This window comes from Rhinolophus sinicus, linkage group LG12 (assembly GCF_036562045.2).
Source record: "Rhinolophus sinicus isolate RSC01 linkage group LG12, ASM3656204v1, whole genome shotgun sequence".
Taxonomy (NCBI): Eukaryota; Metazoa; Chordata; class Mammalia; order Chiroptera; family Rhinolophidae; genus Rhinolophus; species Rhinolophus sinicus.
In genome coordinates, this window is record NC_133761.1 from 38,728,100 (window position 1) to 38,753,400 (window position 25,301).

The window sequence follows — 25,301 nt, forward strand, 5'->3', positions numbered from 1 at the left end:
TAGAGAGAGATTTACAGTTGGCAAGGTGCTTCCACATTATTTCTCATGCAGATCTAACATTTGGGTCCAATGTCTTCAGCCTCATTCATTGAGACTTGAGCCCGGCTGCTATTGTCAGATGGCTCCGTTCTGTATTCCATAAAGCACATTATAGATATTGGGTCTTTGATGCAGAATTTTAGGGCAAGAAGGGCATCAAAAGCCAAAATCTACCCGAACTGTTGAGCCAATGATTAACTCTCCTTTTATTAACACATGCCAAGTAGTATCCTGCCAGCAAGTTTGTCAGTCCAGAAGCAACATCTCTCAAACAACCCCACATCCAATTTGTTGCTAAGACTTTAATATATATTGTAAAATCATCAGGTGTAAAATATTATGACAATTGTATCTAGTCTCTAAAAAAAAGCCTCCCATGGCTCTCAATTTAAAAATTCATGATGACACAAAAACGATGAAACCTCAACACTAGAAACTGAAGTCATAATTTACTGGAGTCTGAGAGGAATTTTCTTAGTTACAGAAATAATTAGCTCCCTTTCACTTTTTAAAAAACTAGTATGAGCTGATTTGCTGGACATAATCTGTGTTCCATGGACACTTTACTCTCTGAAATATAATAAAACCATGTAGCTGAACAGGTGCCATAAAAAGAAGGGCTTCTCCTCACTGTTTGACCTTGTGTTGGAGATATAAGTATACTCAAATTACAACACACTATAAATGGCCTATATTTAATTACTAAAACCGTTGCACTAGCCATGATCTGCCTATCTTTTTTCTTATTGTGAAAAACAAATGACACTAATCATTTAACCCACAGCTTGTTTTGGATTCTGTTATTTATATCTGAACATATTCCTAACTGTGAAAAACTAATTTTAATTTGGAAGGGTATATATAGAAAACAAAGAGGTCAACTTAAGAATACTAGAAGCTTTCCAATTAAAAACCAGAGAAAATGAGATAAAAGTAATAAAATTTTAATAGAATAAATTTGCTAACAAAAGAAATATGAGCCACTGACTTAAATATATTATTATGTATCAGGCAAAATCAATAAATTTTGATACATTTCAAGATGTAGATGTCAACATTTTATTGAATTAAAAGGGAAAAAAATACCTCTACTTGAATCAAGCTTTTTTCTTGTCTTTTTTTTTTAAGGAGATTATTTAAAAAATAAACATTAGGAACAGTCTCCAGTCTTTCTTCTCTCCAGAACCAAATTCCACAAAAAAATGTAGCCATAACCACTCTGATTCAAATTAAAAACCCAGGCAAAATGTATGTGATATTCAGATATGTAAAGACTCAGAAAATAAAAGCCAGCCTCATATCATAATCAAAGGGAAAAGAACATATGGCTCAATGTATATTAGACATGAGATGAAGAGAATTAAAAAGAAAAGTGAAAAATTGGGAATCTGGGATGATAGCCTTTAAATAAACTAAATATGTAAACTAAAGGCTGAAAATTTGTGAGTACACATCTAATTTTAAATAAACAAACTCAGTAATTTTGAAAACTGCTGTTCCAAATGCGGTTTCTAGAGCAAAGTCTCTACGTGCCCTGAGAGTGGTAGCTCATATATCTGCCATTCTGGTTGTCTTTCCTCCATCTGGGGAGGGTAACTTGAGGGGAGATGGACAAAGGTTTATGCCCCTGGTGTGGTTGTGGTTCTCTTAGCTAACACTGGTTCACCATCAAGCCTCCCAGTAAGGCAGGCATCAAAATACCAGCTTTTTCCTGAAGCTCAGACATGGATCCTTTTGGGACACCTGCAGTGCATTATCCATATCTTTTATTTTCTGTAGATGCTTTGACATCTGGGCCATTGCTAACTTTGAAGTGAGGGCCCCTCCCAGGATTAGCCAATTCCTTGAGATAGTAAACAACTTGCCCATATGCAGACCTTTCAAATACAAGCTAACAAATTGAGAGCCCATACCTTCACCACCAGTCCACTCTCTATCTACCTGCCCTAATTTCCCAGGGTTAGATACCAGACAACTAAGGACAACCCCTATACTACAGAATCCACTGAAATTATTCAAACTACTAGATGCTAAACTTGCTTCCTCTGCCTCTCTGGTTTGTTCCCATGGAAACCACAATAAAGGCTCCTGCTCACATTTCCCCTGACTCCTTCTGCCTCCTGACGGAACCTGGTGCTTCTCCATGTTGACCTCCTTGTGTGGCATACTACTTGTTTCTAGGAATCTGTAAGTGTAATAAACTTCTTTCTTCAAGTCATTTCCGTGTCTGTGTGTCTTGTCAAAAGACACCTGGTTAAAATAAATCCCAGTTGCCCTTAAAACACACAAAAACTTCCTCATAGAATTCCCTGATGTGGCTGACCTTTGGAATCTCCCATTTGTCAAACTCTTACTGCTGATATTTGCTAATCCTTACTGGCCTCCCTTTTGGACCGGGTCCAATCACAAAGGCTTGAGCCATTGTGGCAGATACTCTACCATACCAACTGGCAAAAGCCCTATTGCAGCCCTGCTTTCATGCATAGTTTCTGATGTCAACATAAGAAACATCAAAACCTATAGAATAGTTTGATGAGTTTATTTGAGCCAAACTGATGACAATTGCCAGGAGGGAAGCAAAATATCAACGGATTAAGAAAATGCTCTGGAGAATGGTAGTTTTGCAGCTTAGTTAATACATTAGAATCAAAGGAGCTGTAAGGAGGGTTACATGAAATCCATTAGTGGTAGATTTAGCGGGTGGGAGAAAGCAAAGTGGGGAAATCTCTGGGATTGGATAAAAAGTAAAATGGAGAGACACATATTTCTTTTACATTGGTGGGTATAGGACAGTTAACAATTATAGCACATAGAAATGGTGTGTGGGGGGAACAAGATAACTAGGAAGGGTTCTGTTGTCGCCTGCTCTGATGTGGCGGGTTATTCCCTTGAGGGGTCTGGAAAAAGGGATTATTCAGACATTCCAAGGGTATGTGATCTTAGGTGCAAAAGACAATAGACAGGCTCATTTAAGGTAAAGATTGACCTTTGTCACAGAAGCTACAAGCCAAGGATGTGACTATCGGCCATGACCCGCTTTTAGTTAGGAATTTTTATGTTCAGACCATCCTGTGTGGTTAATTTCAGTTTCTGAGTTTGTAGGGCCTGCCATGCAGGCCTCCCCTGAGCTTGCCAGGTTTAGTATGTGACCCTTTTTCATCCACACTGGCATTCTCAGGCCCTGTGAACTTACCAGGGGGAGCACAAACACCAATCTCTGCTCCAAGGACACATGCCACTCACAATACTTATTTCCTGGCTCATGGAGGCAACTACAAGCCAGGCATGGGGTTTATATCTTTCCTCATGTAGACCCTCCTAAGGCAGTTCTCCTTACCCTTTCTTGGTTGACTAAGATAAAGGGGAAATGCCACTGCTGTTAGGTCCATAATGCTCAAACTCAAGGGTTTTTTCATTCCCCTTTTGAATGTACGTGGGTGATGGGAATGATGAGCACTGATTATTCATTATGAATTTTGATAACTTTTTAGTAAATACAAGACAGGGCTGCCTACTACTTCTATTTAGAATGTAGAAGTACTTCTGTCTAATTTCCACAGCTTTGGGGACCTAAACTACAATTCCAACACATCAGGAAAAATCTCATGTATCTTGCATTCCAGCACAATAAGAAGAATCTCCATTTGAGAGAATTTAATATAGTGAGCCTTGGAGCTATCTGAATCATAAGTAAGTACTTCTGCTTTTATCAGTGCCCTAGTACCAGTGAAATTTTGAGGGAATTTTCAATTAAAAGTCCCAGTGCATTTTATTCTAAAGTGGGAGAATATAGCAGTACAAAATAATTTACTTCTCTACAATCATATTAAAATGCATAACACAATTCGTTAATTACCTCTCAATCTAATTCTCTGAAAAGTTTGCCTTAATTGCATTGTTGATATACACCATGCAAATAAGATGTTGGTCGTTTCCCTTGTAGCAAACTGTGTCGAATACGTATCAATCTAGACTCCGTTAAAAAGGCTGGTTCCACAGAACCACTGAAATTTGGCTCCCTATAACAAATGATAATAGTTAAACCCAGAAACCAAAGAGCATGTTGTTCCCCACCAAGGGTGCCCCTGCTCCCTACACATACCCACACACAGCAAAGAAATGTCCACATATAAGGCAACAAACAGCAGAAAATTCCCTGTGGATTGGCAGACAGAAGTGCAAATTGGACAATTGTGGAGTAGCACTCACCAGAAGCTATTGGAAACAAATAACCCCCAGGTGCTATGCTTTGCTTTTGTAAAAACAGAATAAATAAATAACTTAAGGTTGTTTCACAAACACATGTGAGAGAAGGAAGAAAGGGAAAGAGGAGAAGGAGAAGAGGGAGAGAATGATATATGGAATACTGACAACCACAACTAACATTACTCTTTTAGGGATGAAAAACAGGTGCCTTAAGTGATGTGGGGCATCTGTTTCACTCCTGTTAGTTATTCCCATTGATTCCTGAGAGGTGCACTACAGCTTGAATAGGTGTAGGTACTTGTTCTGGACAGTCCCGAGGTGGCTCAGGGGAAGGGTCTGAAGCCTCATTAAAATGATTTTTTTTTTTAATCTGCTAAACGGAAGATTTATAATTTGTAAAATTACCTCTCCTTAACATCACATTTATATTCTTTTAAGAAATAAGTAAAATAAATATTTATCTATATGAAATTTTACATATACACACACATGGACACTTTTTTATCTTTTAGCTTGCTTCACTTGGTGTATTTTGTCCCTCTTGCAAAATGCCTTTGTTATGGAACACTTTACGCAAGCTTGCTATAGTTGCAAAACTTGTAAACCTCTAACTTTCCAATCATTATCTGGACCTGAAATTTAACTTTGTAGATTGAATTATATAAATGGCCTAAATGAAATTTTATGTTTCGTAGATCAGGGATCAAATCTAGATTCAAGAGATCATAATGAAGAAATTCTCCTCTAACTTCTGCCTGAGGGAGCTGTGACTGGTGACACTGATATTTGCTTGTGATTTTTTTGTACTTCCTTGAATTATTTCTTTAGTTAAATGGGAATTTGAGGGTTGATATGCATATGTTCATTGAGACCTCCTGGACCATTCAGGTTTATGGAAACAAAGCTTTAAAAAAAAATCAATTAGGGAAAAAGAAAGTGATTTTGTAGGTGAACAAATCACTTTGAGAAATTTGGGGATAATTCATGTTCTCTCCAAATGCTTTAAAATTAGGATTGTAAATTTGGCATATTGCCAGGACGACTTTTGTTTATCCCTTGACTATACTGAAGAGGTTCTTCAGTATCTGAGGTAATAGAGTTTCAAAAGAGCAAAGAGGTATACTGGTTTCTTCTCTAGCCTACTCTTCCCAGATATTTGCACTTTTGCCTACTGAGCACCTATTCCCCTTTCTGTAATAGCATTTAAATTTTCCTTTATAGAAACAACCTCTTTAGAATTGCCAGATAAAATACAGGGCTCCCAGTTAAATCTGCATGGCAGAGAAAAAATGAATAACATGTTAGTGTAAATATGTCCCAAATATTGTATAAGGCATACTTATACTAACACAATATTCACTGGTTATCTGAAATACAAATGTAATTGGGCATCTTGTAGTTTCATTTGCTAAATCTAGTAACTCTAACCCTCTCCTACTCTCAGTGTGTTTGGTTCATGTGTGGTTGACCTCACCATGCAGTTTCAGGGACAAGCATGTGACCCAGACTTGTCAATTAGAGCATGGCCATAGTGATTGATTCAGGGATTAGCCGATCACCGTGCCAAGACAATAAGAGTACTTCTTGGCTCTTTTACTGAGACTTTTAGGAGAGAGAAGCCTTCTTTCCCATTGGTATTACTCAGAAATGAAACCTAGAACTGTTGGAGAACAATATGTACAAAAAGTCTATCTAAGAATGAAGTTAACTTTGAGGAAAGCAGAGTCAATGGACATAGAAAAAGAGTGAGTCTTGACATCATTTGAGCTCCTTGATCTGGCTATGCCTAAAGATCAAAACCTTCCTTGAACCCAAAACTTTCTCTTTTATTTAAGCTCATTTGAATTTCATAGGCTTTTTGAAGTCGTAGTCCTCTATTTTTAATTTGTGTGTAGTACTTCTAACCTAGCACATCTGTAAGAGATAAATTGTTGTATAACAATTTTGGTGCTGTTAATGACATTTCTTTATTTGTAAAACTAAATTAGTTCTGGATCAAAATCTCTACTCTTAAATTGCTGGAAAATATCACACCTTTGGAAATCTTCTTATCATATTCCATTACATGATATACCACATTTTGTTTATCCATGTATCAGGTGATGGATATTTAGGTTGTTTCTATATTTTAGCTATTATGGATAATGCTTCTATGAAGATTCAGGTACAAGTTTTGCATGACATGTATTTTCATGTTGCTTGCTATCACTTGGTGCATACATTGGGCATGGTCTTCTGCTTGACATAGGGCTCTAATACATGATAAGCAAAGTCTTTTGTGCTAAATATTTTTTCTAACATCACAGAAATGGCAGCATGAGTTAAGCCTCTTGAAGTCTCCCCTGGAATTTACAACAGATTGAACAGTTATAATTCTACAAAGAGCTCACTGCATGGTATACAGGCAAGACTAAGAGAAGTGCAACTGGAATCATCTAAAGGTGGGCCAACTGGGCGAGAAAGGGAGGAGAGAAGACAGAAGTGCAGAAGTGCAAGCTGTGGTGGGTCGTGGGCCTCAGGACTCGGGCCAGAGCTCAGAGCTCACTGCATTACAGAGCTACCACAGTTGTGGGAGAGGGAAGAATTCAGACTGCTAGCATTCCCCTATGGCCCACATTCCTGCCTGAGGGGCAGCATATAACACAGCTGAACCCAACACTCACGGCAGAGACCTTAAAGCAAAGACTGAGGGAAGAAGGGTAAGAATGGTGGTTTAAGCCCTCAATGCCAGGCAGAGGGCAGAAGACAGGCACAGAGCCTAGCCAACCCCTTCCCACACTCTTAGAGCTCATCCCACCTCCACCATCCCAGTGTTTGAAGTGCAATGTTAGCAGTATCAGATCAAAAGAACAGAATATTTATAGTTCTGAGAACTGTAGCCCTGCAGCCAAAGACAGCAATTCCAGTGAAAGGGGCAACACAGCTAGGCTGGTAGTCATTGTCATTGCTCAGAGCCACCTCTCACAACCCACTCTGCCTCCACCCTCACCTATCTGGGAGGATCCCTGAAGGGGTAAACAGAGCTACTAAAACACACAGGCTCTAAATCTAGTGAAAGAAGAGCTTTGGAACTTCAGAAACTCTCCAAATCCCCCCATGGAGGCTGTGCCCTGAGACCCAGGCGACCTGCTTACAGAGGAGAAGCCCACCTTACAGGTACGCTTCCCCACCCATCATGTGAGAAGCTGGAACAGTGCAAGAGAAAATGTAAGATGATAGCAGGAGAGAAAATAAAAGACTATGGAGGGAGAGAAAATAAAAGGCTACAGTGGGAGAGAAAATTAAACATTCCACCAACATTAACTGGAAAGCAAGAGAAAGACCTCTTCCTATCAACTTATAGCAGAACCCACTTCTATAGATGCAAAGGAAGAGAAATAATAATTCATTAATTGCCATGAATAACTGAGGTAACAAGGCAGCTCAGAAAAAAAACGAAAACTCTCTAAAAAATGAACTTAAAGACATGGAAATATGTGACTTAAATGACAGAGAACTCAAAATTGCAGTTCTGAAAAAACTCAACGAGATGCAAGAAAACACAGGCAGGCAGTTTAATAAACTCAGAAACACAATCAAAGAACAAAATGAACATTGAAATTTAAAAAAAAAGAAACAACTAGAATTTCTGGAGATTAAGAACTCAATAAAATAAATGAAAAACGAAATAGTTTAGATAATAGAGTTGACCAGATGGAGGAAAGAATCAGTGACATCAAAGATAGAAATCTGGAAATGACACAGATGAAAGAAGAAAGAGATTTGAGAGTTAAAAGAAATGAAAGAACTCTATTATGAACTTTCTAATTCCCTCAGAAAGAGCAACATAAGACTAATGGACATAACAGAAGAAGAAAAAAGGGAGAAGAGAACAGAAAGTATATTCAAACCTCTACTTGATGAGAACGTCCCAAACTTGTAGAAAGAACTGGATCCTCAATCCAAGAAGCAAGTAGACCACCTAATTACCTCAATCCCAACAGGCCTTCTCCAAGGTACATTGGATTTAAGCTATCAAAAATTAACAACAAAGAAAGAATCCTCAAGGCAGCCAGGGAAAAGAAGACGGTAACCTAGAATGGAAAGCCCATTAGATTATGATCAGAGTTCAGCAGAAATGCTACAAGTCAGGAGGGAGTGGAATAAAATATTCAAACTATTGAAAGAGAGAAAATATGAGTGAAGGATAATATATCTAGCAAAGATAACTTTTAGATATGAAGGAGGAATAAAGACCTGTCCAGACATGCAGAACTGAGGGAATTTTCAAACACATGACCTGCACAACAAGAAATACTGAAGGAGGCTATTCAATGGGAAACAAAAAGCAAAATAATACAAAACCATGAGTAGTATTACAAATCAACAGAGAGAAGCAGGAAATGGCTACCCCTACACCAAATAGAACTCTATACACTTGAACATACCTTACAGGGTAAAGAAGAAAAAAACTTTTCAAAAAAAGAAAAAAATGGATGTCATAGGAATGGCGCCAGTGAGGTGGTCTTCTTGAGTTCTCCTCTAGAACATACCACAAATTGAACATCTATTACCCATCAAAGGAATCTACTCATAACACAGAACAGCTAAGAGACTCGCATGAGAATTACTTGAAGGTGGGCAAACTGGACGAGCAGGGGAAGATGGAAGGGAGCAGTGTGGAGACGCAGCCTGCATCCGCGGCTGCAGTGCTGAGACACAGACCAGAGATTGCAGCAGCAAGGCTGTGGGCTTCCTCCGTGCACCCCATAGCTGATCTCTCCTGCCGAGAGCAGTATATCCAGTGTTTCAGGCAGTAACCTCAGCTGAGATCTCCAGCTGGGCCCTAGGTCTGACAAAAACTCTCCCCCAGCAATCCTACTCCTGCCCTTCTAGAGTCTCAAGCTGGTCCCTAAACAGAGGAGTAGTGTTAGATTACACAGGAGCTGTAGCACTCAGGACCTGGAAAAAGCCTGTTTGCCGCTGTGACCTAGGGAGAGTCCAGGCACAGAGATAGAAGACTCCTCCCTTCCCAGACGCCACCTTTTCTGGGCTGCTTGTAGCAGGGCAATTACAGCAGCAGAGACAAACACAGGGATCAGCAGTGGGTGACAGAGGCAGCTCTGGCCTTTCAGCAGCTCAGAAATCTCATGCCCTCCACAACCCTGATGGAAGAAGAGCCCTAAGACTCAAGAGACTTGGGCAGAGGGAATAATCCCACCTCTCAGTGGCTGGTTGTGATGCTCTAAGCCCACTTTTGTGCAGGCAAGAGCAGAAACTGCACTGATTTTGTAAAACCTAACAACTACACCTGATAACCCCACTCAACTAGAATTGCAGTGCCAGGGTCACTCTGGACACCAGGTGGCCAGCTCTGCTTCCACAAGACTCAGTGGAGTCTTTGTACAGCAGGGAACAACGTGGAGAGAGCTTGGTGGGTTTAAGCCAAGATTGGCAATGCTTTTTTTATGTGTGTATACATTTTTCCCTTTCTCTCCCCTTTTCTTTTTTCTTTTCCTCGCCCTACTTTTCCCCCCCTCTTTCCAATTTTCTGTATTGATTTTTTTTTTTGTACTTTTGATATTTTTGCCTGTTTTGAGTGTTGGTTATAGGTTGTTTTTAACATGTGAGTGTATTGGGATTTTTCTTTGTTGTTATGGTTGTTGATGTTGTTGTTGTGCTTGTTGATTTTTTGTTGTTGTTGTTCTGAAATCATCTTACATCAGGGCCCAGCCCAAGAGGCACAAGATTCAACACACCCAGAGGCCAACTCCAGACCAAACCAAAGTATTATCAGGTTGACCTACAAGTGACACATCCAGAGGGACTTCTCTAAGGCACAAAAGCTCATAATAAGGGCCAAGCCTCATCTGAGGGGTCAAGCCTCAAGCAACAGCTCATCCACTGTGGGCATAGCCAATCCTCACATCTATTCAGCCTAGGAGTCAATCCCACCTACTGATAAGCCAAACACAATTAAAGTTCAACTTTAACAGGAGAATACACAAAACACAAGGGTCACCTCTGAAGCACATGCACAGGAGACTAGGGAAGCAGTGCAATTCAAATATAAAGGACACAAACTACATAAGACCACCCAGCAAAGACTGAGAACCTTAGGGGATCTACCAAATACGTTGAAGCAAACACAGACAGTCAGCCAGAATGGGGAAACAAAGAAACATGTCCCAAATAAAGGAACAGAAGAAACCTCCAGAATTGGAACTAAATGAAATAGAGTAACCAACCTGTCAGAGACAGAGTTTAAAACACTGATGATAAGCATGTTTATGGAGCTTAGTGATGACATATAAAGAAGGATAGAGAAATCATAAAGAACAACCAGTTGGAATCAAAGAATACAATAACTGAAATGAAGAACACATTTGAAGGAATAAAAGCAGGTTATATGATGCAGAGGATCGAATCAGCGATTTAAAAGACAAGTTAGCAGAGATCACCCAAGGGAAACAGCAAAAAGAAAAAAAGAATAAAAAACAATGAACATGGTTCGAGAGACCTTGGGATAACATCAAGCACAACAACATGCACATCATAGAAATACAAGAAGGAGAAAAGAGGGAGCAAGGGATCGAGAACATATTTTAAGTAATAACGACCGAAGACTACCCTAACCTGGTGAAGGAAATTGACATACAAGCCCAGGAAGTGCGGAGAGTCCCAACCAGGATGAACCCAAACAGGCACACACCAAGACACATTATAGTAAAATGGCAAAGGTTAAAGACAACAAGAGAATCCTAAAAGCAGCAAGAGAAAGACAGCGGGTTACATATAAGAAAACTCCTATAAGACTATCAAATGACTTTTGTACAGAAACTTGGCAGGCCAGAAGGGAGTGGCAGGAGATATTCAAAGTAATGAAAGACGAAGGCCTACAACCTAGATTGCTTTATCCAGCAAAGCTATCATTTAAAATTGAAGGAGAGATAAAGAGCTTCCCAGAAAAGAATAAGGTAAAGGAATTCACTACCACCCAGGCAGCAATGAAGCAAATGTTAAAAGCACTTCTGAACGCAGAAGAAAGATGAAAACAATCTAACTAATGAAGACCAGAAATACAAATAACAAAATGGTAATAACTATGTACCTATCAATAATCATGTTAAATGTAAATGGATTAACTGCTCCAATTAAAAGACATAGGGTGGCTGAATACATAAGGAAACAAGACCCTTGCATATGCTGTATACAAAAGACTCACCTCAGATCAAAAGACACACATAGGCTGAAAGTAAAGGGCTGGAATAAGACATGTCATGCAAATGGAAATAAGAAAAAAACTGCAGTAGCAATACTTATATCTGAAAAAATAGACTTTAAAGTGAAGAATATATTAAAAGACAAAAATGGGCACTATGCAGTAATAAAGGGATCGATTCAACAAGAGAACATAAACCTAGTAAACATCTGTGCACCCAACATAGGAACACCTAAATATATAAAACAGATATTGATTGACATCAATACAGAGATCAACAGTAACACTATCATAGTAAGGACTTCAACACACCACTGACAACAAGGAACAGGTCATCCAGGTGGAAAATCAATATGGAAACAATGGCATTAAATGACACTTTGGACCAGTTGGGTTTAATCAATATTTTCAAAGCATTTCACCCAAAAGTTGCAGAATACACGTTCTTCTCAAAAGCACATGGAACATTTTCCAAGATAGATCACATGTTAGGCCACAAAACAAGTCTTAACATATTTAAGAAAATTGAAATCATACCAATTGTCTTCTCTGACCAGTGTTATGAAATTAGAAATCAAGTACAAGAAAAAACTGGAAGACACACAAATACATGGAAGCTGAATAACATGTTACTAAATAATGAATGGGTCAACAATGAGATCAAGGAAGAAATCAAAAGATATCTCGACAAACAAAAATGAAAACACGACGACCCAAAATCTATGGGATGCAGTGAAAGTAGTCCTAAGAGGAAAATTCATAGCAATGCAGGTCTATCTAAAGAAAGAAGAAAAGTCTCAAATCAACAATTTTTCTTTACACTTAAGGGATCTGGAAAAAGAACAGCAAAATAAGCCCAAAGGGCGTACAAGGAAGGAGGTAATAAAGACCTGAACAGAAATAAATAAAACAGAGACCAAAAAAACAATACAAAAGATTAATAAAACCAAGAGATGGTTTTTTAGAAGATAAACAAAATTGACAAACCTTTAGCCAGACTCATAAAAAAAAAAAAAAAAAAAAAAACAAAGAGAGAGAGGACCCAAATTAACAAAATCAGAAATGAAAGAGGAGACTGACGACAGACACCACAGAAATACAAAAAATTGTAAGAAATTACTACGAGCAAATATACGCCAACAAATTAAACAATCTAGAAAAATTGGATAATTTTCTAGAATCATACAACCTTCCAAGGCTAACTCAAGAAGAAAGGGAGAACATGAATAGACTGATTACTACCAGGGAAATTGAATCAGTAATCAACAAGCTCCCTACAAATAAAAGCCCTGAATCAGATGGCTTTACAGGTGAATTTTACAAAACATTCTAAAAAGAATTATCACCTGTTCTCCTCAAACTATTCCAAAAAATCCAGAAAGAGGGAAGTCTCCCAAATACTTTTTACGAGGCCACTGTCACCCTGATCCCAAAATCAGACAAAGCCTTACAAAAACAGAAAACTACAGGCCTATATCTCTAATGAACATAGATGCAAAAATCCTCAACAAAATATTAGCGAACGGAATTCAGCAATACATTAAAAAGATCATACACCCTGATCAAGTGGGATTCATTCCTGGTATGCAAGTTTGGTTCAGTATCCGCAAATCAACTAGTGTGATACACCACATTAACAAAATGGAAAATAAAATTCATATGATCATAACAATAGATGCAGAAAAAAACATTTGACAAAATCCAGCAGTGATTTATGATAAAAGCTCTTAAGAAAGTGGGAATAGAGGGACCATATCTCAACATACATAATAAAAGACATAATTGATAAACCCTCAGCTAACATCATACTCAATGGGCAAAAGCTAAAACAATTCCCATTAAGATCAGGAACAAATAAGATTGCCCACTTTCTCCACTTCTACTCAACATAGTTCTGGAAGTTCTAGCAAGAGCAATCAGACAAGACAAAGAAATAAAAGGCATCCAAATTGGTAAGGAAGAAGTAAAGTTGTCATTATATGCAGATGACAAGATACTATATATAGAGAACCTCAAAGACTCCACCAAAAAACTATTAGAATTGATAAATGATAAATTTAGTAAAGTAGCAGGATACAAAATTAATAATAAAAAATCAGTTGCATTTGTATATACCAATAATAAAATACCAGAAGGAGAAATTAAGTAAACAGTCTCACTGTCATTGCTTTAAAGACTATAAAATACTTAGGAATAAATTTAACCAAAGAAGTAAAAGACCTGTACCCAGAAAATTATAAGACAGTGAAGAGAGAAATTAAAGAAGATACAAATAGATGGAAACATGTACCATGTTCATGGATAGGAAGAATTAATATAGTTAAGATGTCCATACTGCCTAAGGCAATATACAGATTCAACGCAATTCTTGTCAAAATACTGTGGACATTTTTCACAGAAATAGAACATATAATCCTAAAGTTTATGTGGAACCATAAAAGACCTTGGGTAGCCACAGCAATCTTTAGAAATAAGAATAAAGTGGGAGGTATCACGACACCTGACATCAAATTATACTACGAGTCTACAGTAATCGAAACAGCATGGTACTGGCCTAAAAACCGACACATAGATCAATGGAACAGAATAGAGAGACCAGAAATAAATCATGCCTATATGGTCATTTAATCTAAGACAATGGAAGCAACAATTAAAATGGGGTCAAGACAGTCTAGTCAATAAATGGTGCTGGGAAACCTGAACAGACACCCGCAAAAAAATGAAGCTGGGCCACCTCCTTACACCACCATCTACAAGAAGAAATTCAAAATGAATTAAAGACTTAAATGTAAGATCTGAAACCACAAAACTCCTAGAAGAAAATATAGAAAGTTGCAGATATTACCCTTAGTAATATTTTTGCTGACATATCCCCTCAGGCAAGGGAAGTAAGAGAAAAAAATAAATACATGGAATTACGTCAAACTAAAAAGTTTTTTCACAGCAAAGGAAACCAGCAGTAAAACAAAAAGCATCTTACTGAATGGGAAGAGATATTTGTCAATGATATATCTCATAAGGGGTTAATATCCAAAATTTATTAAAAAACTCATTCAGCGCAACACCAAAAAAACAAACAATCCAATTAAAAAATTGGCAGAGCACATGGAGTGACATTTTTCTAAAGAGGACATACAGATGGCAAACAGACATATGAAAAAATGCTCCACCTCACTAATCAAAAGAGAAATTCAAATAAAACCAACAATGAGATACCACCTCACCCCAGTCAAAATGGTTATCATCAATAAATCAACAAACAACAGGTGCTGGCAAGGATGTGGAGAAAAGGGAACCCTTGTGCACTGTTGGTGGGATTGCAGGTTGGTGCAGCCACTATGGAAATCAGTATGGAGTTATCTCAAAAAACTGGAAATGGAACTACCTTATGACCCAGCAATTCCACTCCTAAATATCTATCAGGAGAAATCCAAAACACTAATTTGAAAAAATATATTCACCCCTATGTTTATTGTAGCAGTATTCACAATAGACAAGACATGGAAACAACCAAAATGCCTATCAGTAGATGACTGGAACAAGAAACTGTGGTATATTTATACAATGGAGTATTACTTGGCCATAAAGAGGAATGAAATATTACCACTTGCAGTGATATGGATGGATCTAGAGAACATTATGCTAATTGAAATAAGTCAGATGGAGAAAGACAAATATCATATAATCCCACTTATATGTGGAATCTAAAGAATACACTAAATGAACAAATTAATCAGAAACAGAGATATAGAGGAAAAACTCAGGGTTGCTAGAAGGCGGGGGAGTGAGGATGAGGGAGAATGTGAGGGGATTAGAAAGCACAATCAGTAACTACAAGATTGCCATGGTGATACAAAAGTCAGCTTGGAGAATATAATCAATAATATTGTAAGGAATAGAGACAGTGGAAATGTAACGGCTGTGTGTGATGTCAGAGAGGAAGTAGACTGGAGTAGGGGAGGTTATCACTTTGTGATGCATGTAAAGGTCTAACTATTACACTGTTTTGTACACCTGAAACTAACACCAACAACAAAAAAATAAAAGGACAACTTGTTATTGCAACACAGAAACCCACTCACAGCATAAATAGGGATAATTTGTGACAGCAAAAACATAAAACAGGAGAGAGTAAAGCTCATAACCAGCAAAGGGGAATGGAGAAAGGAAGCATTCTGAAGATGGAATACTCTAAATATGAAACTTTCTATTACATAAACTTAATTGTAAACACACACACACACACACACACACACACACACGAAACTGCAGAACTGAAATATATAAAGTAGAAAAAAAGAAGAAACAGAGGGAAAATTCATAGAATACCATCAGACTGAAATAATAGACAGCAACTAAAAGGCAAAGAAACAATGGAGACACAATCTTACCAGAAAACAACGACAGAATGAGAGGAAATCCTCATATATCAATAATCACCCTAAATGCAAATGGACTGAACATACCAATAAAAAGTCACAGAGTAACAGATTGGATCAAAAAATGAAACTCAACCATATGGTACCTCCAAGAGACACATCTCAGCTACAAAGACAAATGTAGACACAAAATAACAGTGGAATTTGACACTCCAAGCAAGAGGCATCCAGGTAAAAGCAGGTGCACTCATACTGATGTCTGATGAAACAGACTTCAGGATAAAAATGGTAACAAGAGACAAAGATGGACATTTCATAATGATAAAGGGGACTATACAACAAGAAGACATAACAGTCATCAATATTTATGCCCCCAATCAGGGAGCACCGAAATACACCAAGCAACTACTAACAGAACTAAAGGGAGAAATTGACCAGAACACAATTATACTAGGGGACCTAAATACATTATTGACAGCTATGGATAGATCATCCAAACAGGAAATAAATAACAAAATATCTCCCCTAAATGACACGATAGATGGAATGGACATAGTTGACATTTATAGAGCACTTCATCCTGAAACATCAGACTATACATACTTTTCTAGTGTGCGTGGAACATTCTCAAGGATAGACCATACATTGCAACATAAAACTAGCCTCAGCAAATTTAAGAAGATTAAATCATACCAAGCATATTCTCTGATCACAAGGCTTTGAAATTGAATATCAACTGCAAGAAGAAAGCAGGAAAAACCATAAATATGTGGAGATTAAACAACATACTTTTAAAGAACAACTGGGTCAATGAGAAATAAGAAGAGATATCAAAAGATACCTAGAAACAAATGAGAATGAAATTATATCCTACCAACATTGTTGGGATGCAGCAAAAGCAGTTTTAAGAGAGAAATTTATATCATTACAGGCCTATCTCAAGAAAAAAAAATCCCAGATAAATAACCTCATGTTACACCTTAAAAAACTAGAAAAAGAACAAATGAAACCCAAAGTCAGCAGAAGGAAGGAAATAATACAACTCAGAGCAGAACTAAATGAAACAGAGAATAAAAAGACAATAGAAAAAATTAAAGCAAGAAAGAGCTGGTTCTTCGGAAAGATTAATAAAATTGACAAACCTTGGCTAGGCTCACTAAAATAAAAAAAGACACAAATAAACAAAATCAGAAAAGAAAGAGGAGAATTTACCATGGATGACACAGGAATATAAAGGATCATCCACAAATACTATGAAGGACTATATGTAACCAAATTCAATAATCTAAAAGAAATGGACAAGTTATTTGAAACATGTAGCCTTCCTAGACTGAATCAGGAAGAACTGGAAAATCTAAATAGACTAATCAACAGTAAGGAAATTGAATCAGTCATTCAAAACCTTCCCAAAAGCAAAAGTCCAGGACCAGATGGCTTCACTAGTGAATTCTACCAAACATTCAAAGAGGAACTAATACCTGTCTTACTCAAACTGTTCCAAAAAAATTGTAGAAGATACTACTCCCTAGCTCATTTCATGAGGCCAACATTACCAAAACCTTGTAAGGATAACACAAGAAAAGAAAATTATAGACCAATATCTCTAATGAATACTGATACAAAAATCCTAAACCAAATCTTAGTAAATCGAATATAACAATGCATTGAAAAGTTTATACATCACGATCAATTAGGGTTCATCCCAGGGGCACAAGGATGGTTAACATATGCAAGTCAATCAATGTGTTACACCACATAAACAAAATGAAGGACAAAAAAATCATACAATTATATCAATAGATGTAGAAAAACATTTGACAAGATACAACATTCATTTATGATTAAAACACTTAAAAAATGGATACAGAAGAAAAATACCTTCACATAACAAATGCCATATATTACAAACTCTCAGCTAATATCATAATTAACCCTGAAAAACTGAAGTGTTTCACTGCACGTTCAGGAACAAGACAGGGTTGTCCCCCATTACTACTGCTTTTCAACATACTACTGGAAGTCCTTGCCAGAGCAATCAGGCAACAGAAAGATATAAAAGGCATCTGAATTGGGAATGAAGAAGTTAAATTGTCACTTTTTGCAGATGACATGATGCTTTATATAGAAAACCCTAAAGACTCCACCAAAAAGCTATTAGAAACGATAAACGAATATAGTAAAGTTGTTTGCTACAAAATCAACATACAAAAATCCATTGCATTCCTGTGTGCTAACAATGAAAACTCAGAAAAAGAAATTTAAAAAATTCCTTTTGTAATTGTAAGAAAAAGAATAAAATACCTAGGAATAAACTTAACCAAAGATGTGGAAGACCTATACACTGAAAACTATAAGACATTTTTAAAAGAAATTGAAGAAGACTCAAAGAAATGGAAAGACATTCTGTGCTCAGGGATTGGAAGAATCAACATAGTTATAATGGCCATATTACCCAAAGCAATAAACAGATTGAATGCAATCCCCATCAAAATCCCCATGGCATTTTTTAAAGAAATAGAACAAAAAATCACCAGATTTATATGGAACCACAAAAGACCCGGAATAGCCAAAGCAATCTTAAGAAAAGAGTAGTATTGAAGGTATCACACTCCCTGACTTCAGCTTGTACTACAGGGCAACAATAATCAAAACAGCATGGTATTGGCAGAAAAACAGACACACAGACCAATGGAATAGAATTGAAAATCAAGAAATGAACCCACATAAATATGGACAGTTAGTTTTTGACAAAGGAGCGAAAAATATACGAAGAAGAAAAGAAAGCCTCTTCAATAAATGGTGCTGGGAGAATTGGAAAGCCATGTCCAATAGAGTGAAACTAGACTGCTATCCGTCACCATGCACCAAAATTAACTCGAACATAAGAGAACATAAGTACTAAACTATGGACCTTGGGTTCAAAGAGGATTTTATGAATTTGACCTCAACGGCAAGGGAAGTCAAAGCTAAAATAAATGAATGGCACTATATCAAACTAAATAATTTCTGCGCAATAAAAGAAACCATCGACAAAATAAAGAGGCATCCCACCGAAAGGGAAAAGATTTTTGCAAATAACGTCTCTGATAAGGGTTAATATCCAAAATACATAAGGAACTCATACAACTCAACAAGAAAAAAAAGAAACAATCCAATTAAAAAATGGGCAGAGTACCTTAATAGACATTTCTCCAGAGGACGTACAATAGCCAATAGACACATGAAAAAATGTTCAACATCACTAATCGTCAGAAAAATGGAAATAAAAACCACAATGAGATACCATCTCACACCAGTTAGAATGGCTATTATCAATAAGACAAATAATAACAAGTGTTGGACAGGTTGTGGAATAAAAAGGAACCCTTATACACTGTTGATGGGAATGCAGATTGGTGCAGCCACTACGGAAGGCAGTGTGGAGGTTCCTCAAAAAATTAAGAATAGAATTACCATATGTCCCAGCAATCCCTTTCTTGGGTATATATCCCAAAAATCTGAAAACATTTATGCATAAAGATATATGTGCTCCAATGTTCATTGCAGCTTTATTTACGGTGCCCAAGAAATGGAAATAACTGAAGTGTCCTTTGATAGATGATTGGATAAGGAAGATGTGGTGTATATACACAATGGCAAACTATTCTGCCGTAAGGAAAGATGAAATTGTGCCATTTGTGACAACATGGATGGATCTTGAGATTATTATGCTAAGTGAAACAAGTCTGACAGGAAAAGTGAAGAACCATATGATTTCATTGATATGTGGGATATAAAACTGAAAGCAACAAAAGAACAAGACAAATAAATAAAAGCTGATAGACATAGACAATAGTTTAGTGGTTACCAGAGGGTACGTTGGGGGGGGTAGATGAAAGTAAACGGGATCAAATAGAAGGAGATATTACAGGGTGGTGAACACACAATGTGATATATAGACGATGTATTACAGAATTGTACCCTTGAAACGTATGCACATTTACTAACCATTGTCACCCAATAAACTTGAATTTAAAAAAAAATTTATTTTTTTTTTAATTTCTTCCATGTCAAATCCTTCCATTATTTTTAGGAAGATCTCTGCAGTTACTTTACTATGTCAATTATTGCTTCAAAACTAGCCTGCTATTGTTCTCAAAATAAAACCCCAAACTCTTCAGTTTAAATTTTAAGATTTCATTAATATGGGGTTTCAACTCCAAATCATAATTATCTTTTCCCTCTGGACAGGCAAAAATCTCTGGAAAACCCTCCTAGATGATCAAGACCCTCCCTAGTCTAGCAGCTACCTATGCTAATTCCTCTCATTAGCCTTAGATTTATATTTACTGCCATCCAGCTGTATCTACTCAAATGGCCTCCTCTCCTGTGCGCTTTTCTAAATCCTATATATCCTCTCTGCTATATAAATCTATCACAAGTGCTTTACCTTTTCTTGACTTCCCCATCACTTAATACCACTCATATTTGTATTTAATCACTGGTTATCTTACATTGCTCTGTAACTGCTCAGTGAATATGTACCATATCTCCTCAGCCATATGAAACGTCCAGAATGGCAGGCATGGGGTGGCGGGTTAGCTCAGTTGGTTAGAGCGTGGTGCTGGTAGTACCAAGGTTGCCATTTCAATCCCCACATAGGCCACTGTGAGCTGTGCCCTCCTTAAAAATAAACAACAAAACAAAACAAAAAACTTTCCAAAATGGCAGGCACTGTGTCTTAAAAGAGGCAGATGTGAAAAGATTCCAATGATGGCTGAATAATTCAGAACAAGCTTTCCAGTAAGGATTACTTGAAAAGCTGGGAAAAATACTTTTAAAATCTGGTTTAATTACTGAACAAATATTTAAGAAAAGATAGGAAATCTAAAACTCAGAGAGAAGGTAAAGGACAAAATTGACATTTGGACACTATTGTAGAAGGATACAAAAACTTTGGAAAAGAACCAAAGAAGAATTTTAGAATTGAAATTTATGATTACCTAAATTATGATGGATTTAACAACACATTTGATGTCTCAGAAGAGCGGATTAATGAACAGCCAGATAAAACAGAAGAAAATATGCAGTATGAAGCATGGAGTAACGAAAATATTAAAAAGAGAAAAGAGAGGGTATGAGACATAGAGGACACAAGGAGAAAATCTAATATAAGTAACCAGAGTCCAAGAAGACGAGGAAAGAGAAAATGGAGCAGATACAATATTTGAAAGGATAATGACAGAAACATTTACAAAACAAATGAGAGATATCAGGCCTGATTAACAAAGAATTAAAATCTTTATTATTCACAGATCATATGATAGCATCCATAGAAAAACAACAACAACAAAAATATAGATTCAATATTAGAATTTGTGAGTTTAGTAGGGTTGCTGAGTATATAGTCAATGTACAAAAATCAATTATAGTTCTACACATCAGCAAAAAAATTTGGGAAAATAAAATTTTAAATTATTTTTGATACTCTACAATAGCATCAAGTTATCAAATCCCTAGTGTAAAAAAAAAAAAAAAAGAAAAAAGACTTAAAAAATGTGTAGACCTATATATAGAAAACTATTAAACATTATTTAGCCAAATAAAAGTAGACCTATATAAGTGGAGGGAAATACCATTTCATGGATTAGAAGACTCAATATTATATAGATGCCAATTCTTCCCAAACTGATGTATAGATTCAGTGTAATACCAAACAAAATCTCATTAATTTTTTTTTTTTTTTGGTGTGTGGGTGTGTGTGTGTGCAGTTTGTGAAAATTGAGGAACCAATTTCTCAATCTGCATATGTATATGCTAAGGGTCATGTATACCCAAAACAATATTGAAGAGGAACAGCATTAGAAGAGCTATACAACCAGATATCAAGACTTGGTTTACAGCCACAATAATTAAGATAGTGAGGTACTTATGTAAGAAGAAATAAACAAACTAATGACTATTAATAGAAAGTCTAGAAACACACTCACATTCATGCAAACAGTTGAGCTTTTGTAAAAAATAGCACTGTAGAGTCCTTTATATCCTGAGACAACTGGATATCTATTAGAACCCATACCTCATATGACAGACTACAAAAAAAAAAAAAAAAGTTCTAGGTGGATTTTTGGTCTAAATGTGAAAGAGTCAGTAATACAACTTCTAGGAGATAATTTAGAAAACAGCTTTTTTTAAAAAAAAAAATACTGTTTAGACTTTATTTTATTTTTTAAGGAGGGCACAGCTCACAGTGGCCCATGCGGAATCAAACTGGCAACCTTGATGTTATTAGCACCACACTCTAACCAATGGAGCTAACTGACCACCCCTTGAAAACATCTTCATGGTCTTAGGATAGAGAAGTGTTTTGTGACTAGCACATAGAACACACTTAGCATAAAGAAAAAGATTAATTAAACTGAGAATTTCTGTTTATCACCATCAGTAGAATAAAAGGGGGATCATTAAATAGGATATTTCTTATACATGACCGAGATCATAACCAGAATATTTTTTTAAAACTCCTATAAATCAATACAAAACAGATAACAAATAGAAAAATGGGCAAGTAGCTGGAACAGGCGCTTCACAAAACATGATATACAGATAGGTTGGCATTTTCTACCAGAGTACAAGATGTGTACAGTTAATAACCCAATGTTCCACTTTATATACTCAATAGAAAAGTGTGCACATGTGTATCACGAAGCAAATGCAAGTATGTTCATAGCAGCATTATTAGAAATATGAGTAATTGAAAACTGGAAATAATATAAATATCCAGCAATAATGGAATGGATACATAAATTATGGGATATTCATATACTACACATGCTACCATATAGCATACATCAAGGAAAATATACAAAGTTCAGCTACACCTAAACATGGATAAAGCATAGTTTGAGTGAAAATGTCAGTCTCAAACTATATACATGTGTGTATATATTATGTATGTGTATACATGCACATATGTGTTTGCTTATACACACATATATGTATATATGTAGAATCTATGTATATAAAGCAGAAACACAGTCATAGTCTTTAGAGATGAATGCTTGGATGGCAAAAAAAAAAAGGAGATATTGTCATATCTGTAAAGATAATAGTTACTTTGGGGAGGAGTGAGGGGATAACAATTGAGAGATGATACCAAAGGGCCTCTGAGGCTCTGGTGATGCTTTATTTCTTGACTTGAATGATGGTTATGACTGTATGCTTCTTAAACTTTACCCTAAAAAATATTTTAAAAGAAAGTAGAGGAAAAGAAGAAGAAGACAATGTGAGAAGCATACGAGTATGTTGACCAACATTCACTCTTTTGTGACCTTAGGTAAATTGCCTTTGAACCATATTTTTGCCCATCTGTAAAATGAAAATCATGCCACCTTTCTCATAGAACTATCTTGAAGATTATGAGATATGAAAACCCTTTATAAAGCTATAAGACACCTTATACACTTTGAGGAAAAAATAGTATTATATTGACATCAAGTAGCATTCTGGAATTGTAATAGTCAAAAATCTCATGTTTGAATGGGTCTTCAAATATTATTCAGTGCATTCACTAGAAAACTAAGAATGGAATTGAATTTGCAATCACACTAACGTACAAGGGTTCCCTTTTCTTCACATCCTTGCCAACACTTGTTTGTTGATGTATTAATGATAGCCATTCTGACAGGTATGAGGTGATATCCCATTGTGGGTATTTTGGTGTTTGTTTTGTTTTTTAATTAAAATGTGTGGTGATGGAAGAGAACTGACTCTGGGTGGTGATCACACAATGTGATATATAGATGATGCATTACAAAATTGTACACCTGTAACCTATATAACTTTACTAACACTTGTCACCCCCATTGTGGTTTTAACTTAGATTTCTCTGATGATTAGTGAAAAGATTCTCTGATGATTATGAAAAGATTAGTTGAGCATCTTTTCACATGTCTATTGGCCATCTGTATGTCCTTTTTGGAGAAATGTCTAGTTAGGTCTTCTGCTCATTTTTAAATTGGGTTTTTGGGTTTTTTTGGTGTTAAATTGTGTGAATTCTTTATATATTTTGGGTATTAACCCCTTATCATATGTATAATTGGAAAATATCTTCTCCCAGTCAGTAAGTTGTCTTTTCATTTTGTTGATGGTTTCCTCTGCTGTGCAAAAACTTTTTAGTTTGATATAGTCCCATTTGTTTATTTTTTCTTTTGTTTCCTTTGCCCAAGGAGATATATCAGAAAAAAAAAATATTACTAAGAGCAATGTCAGAGAGTTTATTGCCTATGTCTTCTTCTAGAAGTTTTATGATTTTGAATCTTACATTTAAGTCTTTAATCCATTTCTGAGTTTATTATTGTATATGATGTAAGAAGGTGGCCCCGTTTCGGTTTTTTACATGTATCTGTCTAGTTCTCCCAACACATTTATTGAAGAGACTGTTTTTACCCCATTGTACTCATATATTCTTGTCTCCTTTGTCATAGATTAATTGATCATATAACTGAGTTTATTTCAGGACAATCCATTGTGTTCCATTTATCTATGTGTCTTTTTTTTTTTTATGCCAGTACAAGTTGTTTTGGTTACTAGCCTTGTAGCATAGTTTAATATCAGGTAGCATGATACCTCCAACTTTGTTCTTCTTTCTCAAGATTACTGTGGCTATTTGGGGCCTTTAGAATTATTTGTTCTACTGTGAAAAATGCATGCTATTTTGATAGGGGTTATATTAAATCTATAGATTGCAAATTGGTGCAGCCACTATGAAAAGCAGTATGGAGGTTCCTCAAAAAATTAATAATAGAACTACCATATAACTCAGGAATTCCACTTCTGGGTATTTATCCAAAGAAATCCAAAACACTAATTTGGTAAAATATATGTACTACTATGTTTATTACAGTATTACTTACAATACCCAAGATGTGGAAAAACACTTAAGTTCCCATCAATAGACAATTGGTTAAAGAAGAGGTAGTATATATATTCAATAGAACATTATTTGGCCACAAAAAAAGAATGAAATCTTACCATTTGTGACAACCTGAATGGACCTAGAAGATATTGTGCTAAGTGATATAAGTCAGACTGAGAAAGGCAAATACCATGAGAGTTTACTTATATGTAGAATTTAAATAATAAAATAAATGAACAAACAAAACAGAAACAAACTCATAGATAACAGAACATGTTGATGCTTTCCAGATAGGAAGGGGCTTAGGGGATGGGTGAAAAAGGGAAAAGGATTAAAGTCTGCAAGTTGCCAGTTATAAACAGTCACAGGGATAGGAAGTAGAGTTGGGGAATATAGTCAATAATATTGTAATAACTATGTATGCTGCTAGATGGGTCTTATACTTATCAAGGGATCACTTTGTAAATTATATGAATGTCTAACTACCATGTTATACACCTAAAACTAATATAAAATAATACAGAATGTCAACTGTAGTTGAAAACAATCAAATTAAGAAAGAATAAAATTGAATTAGGAG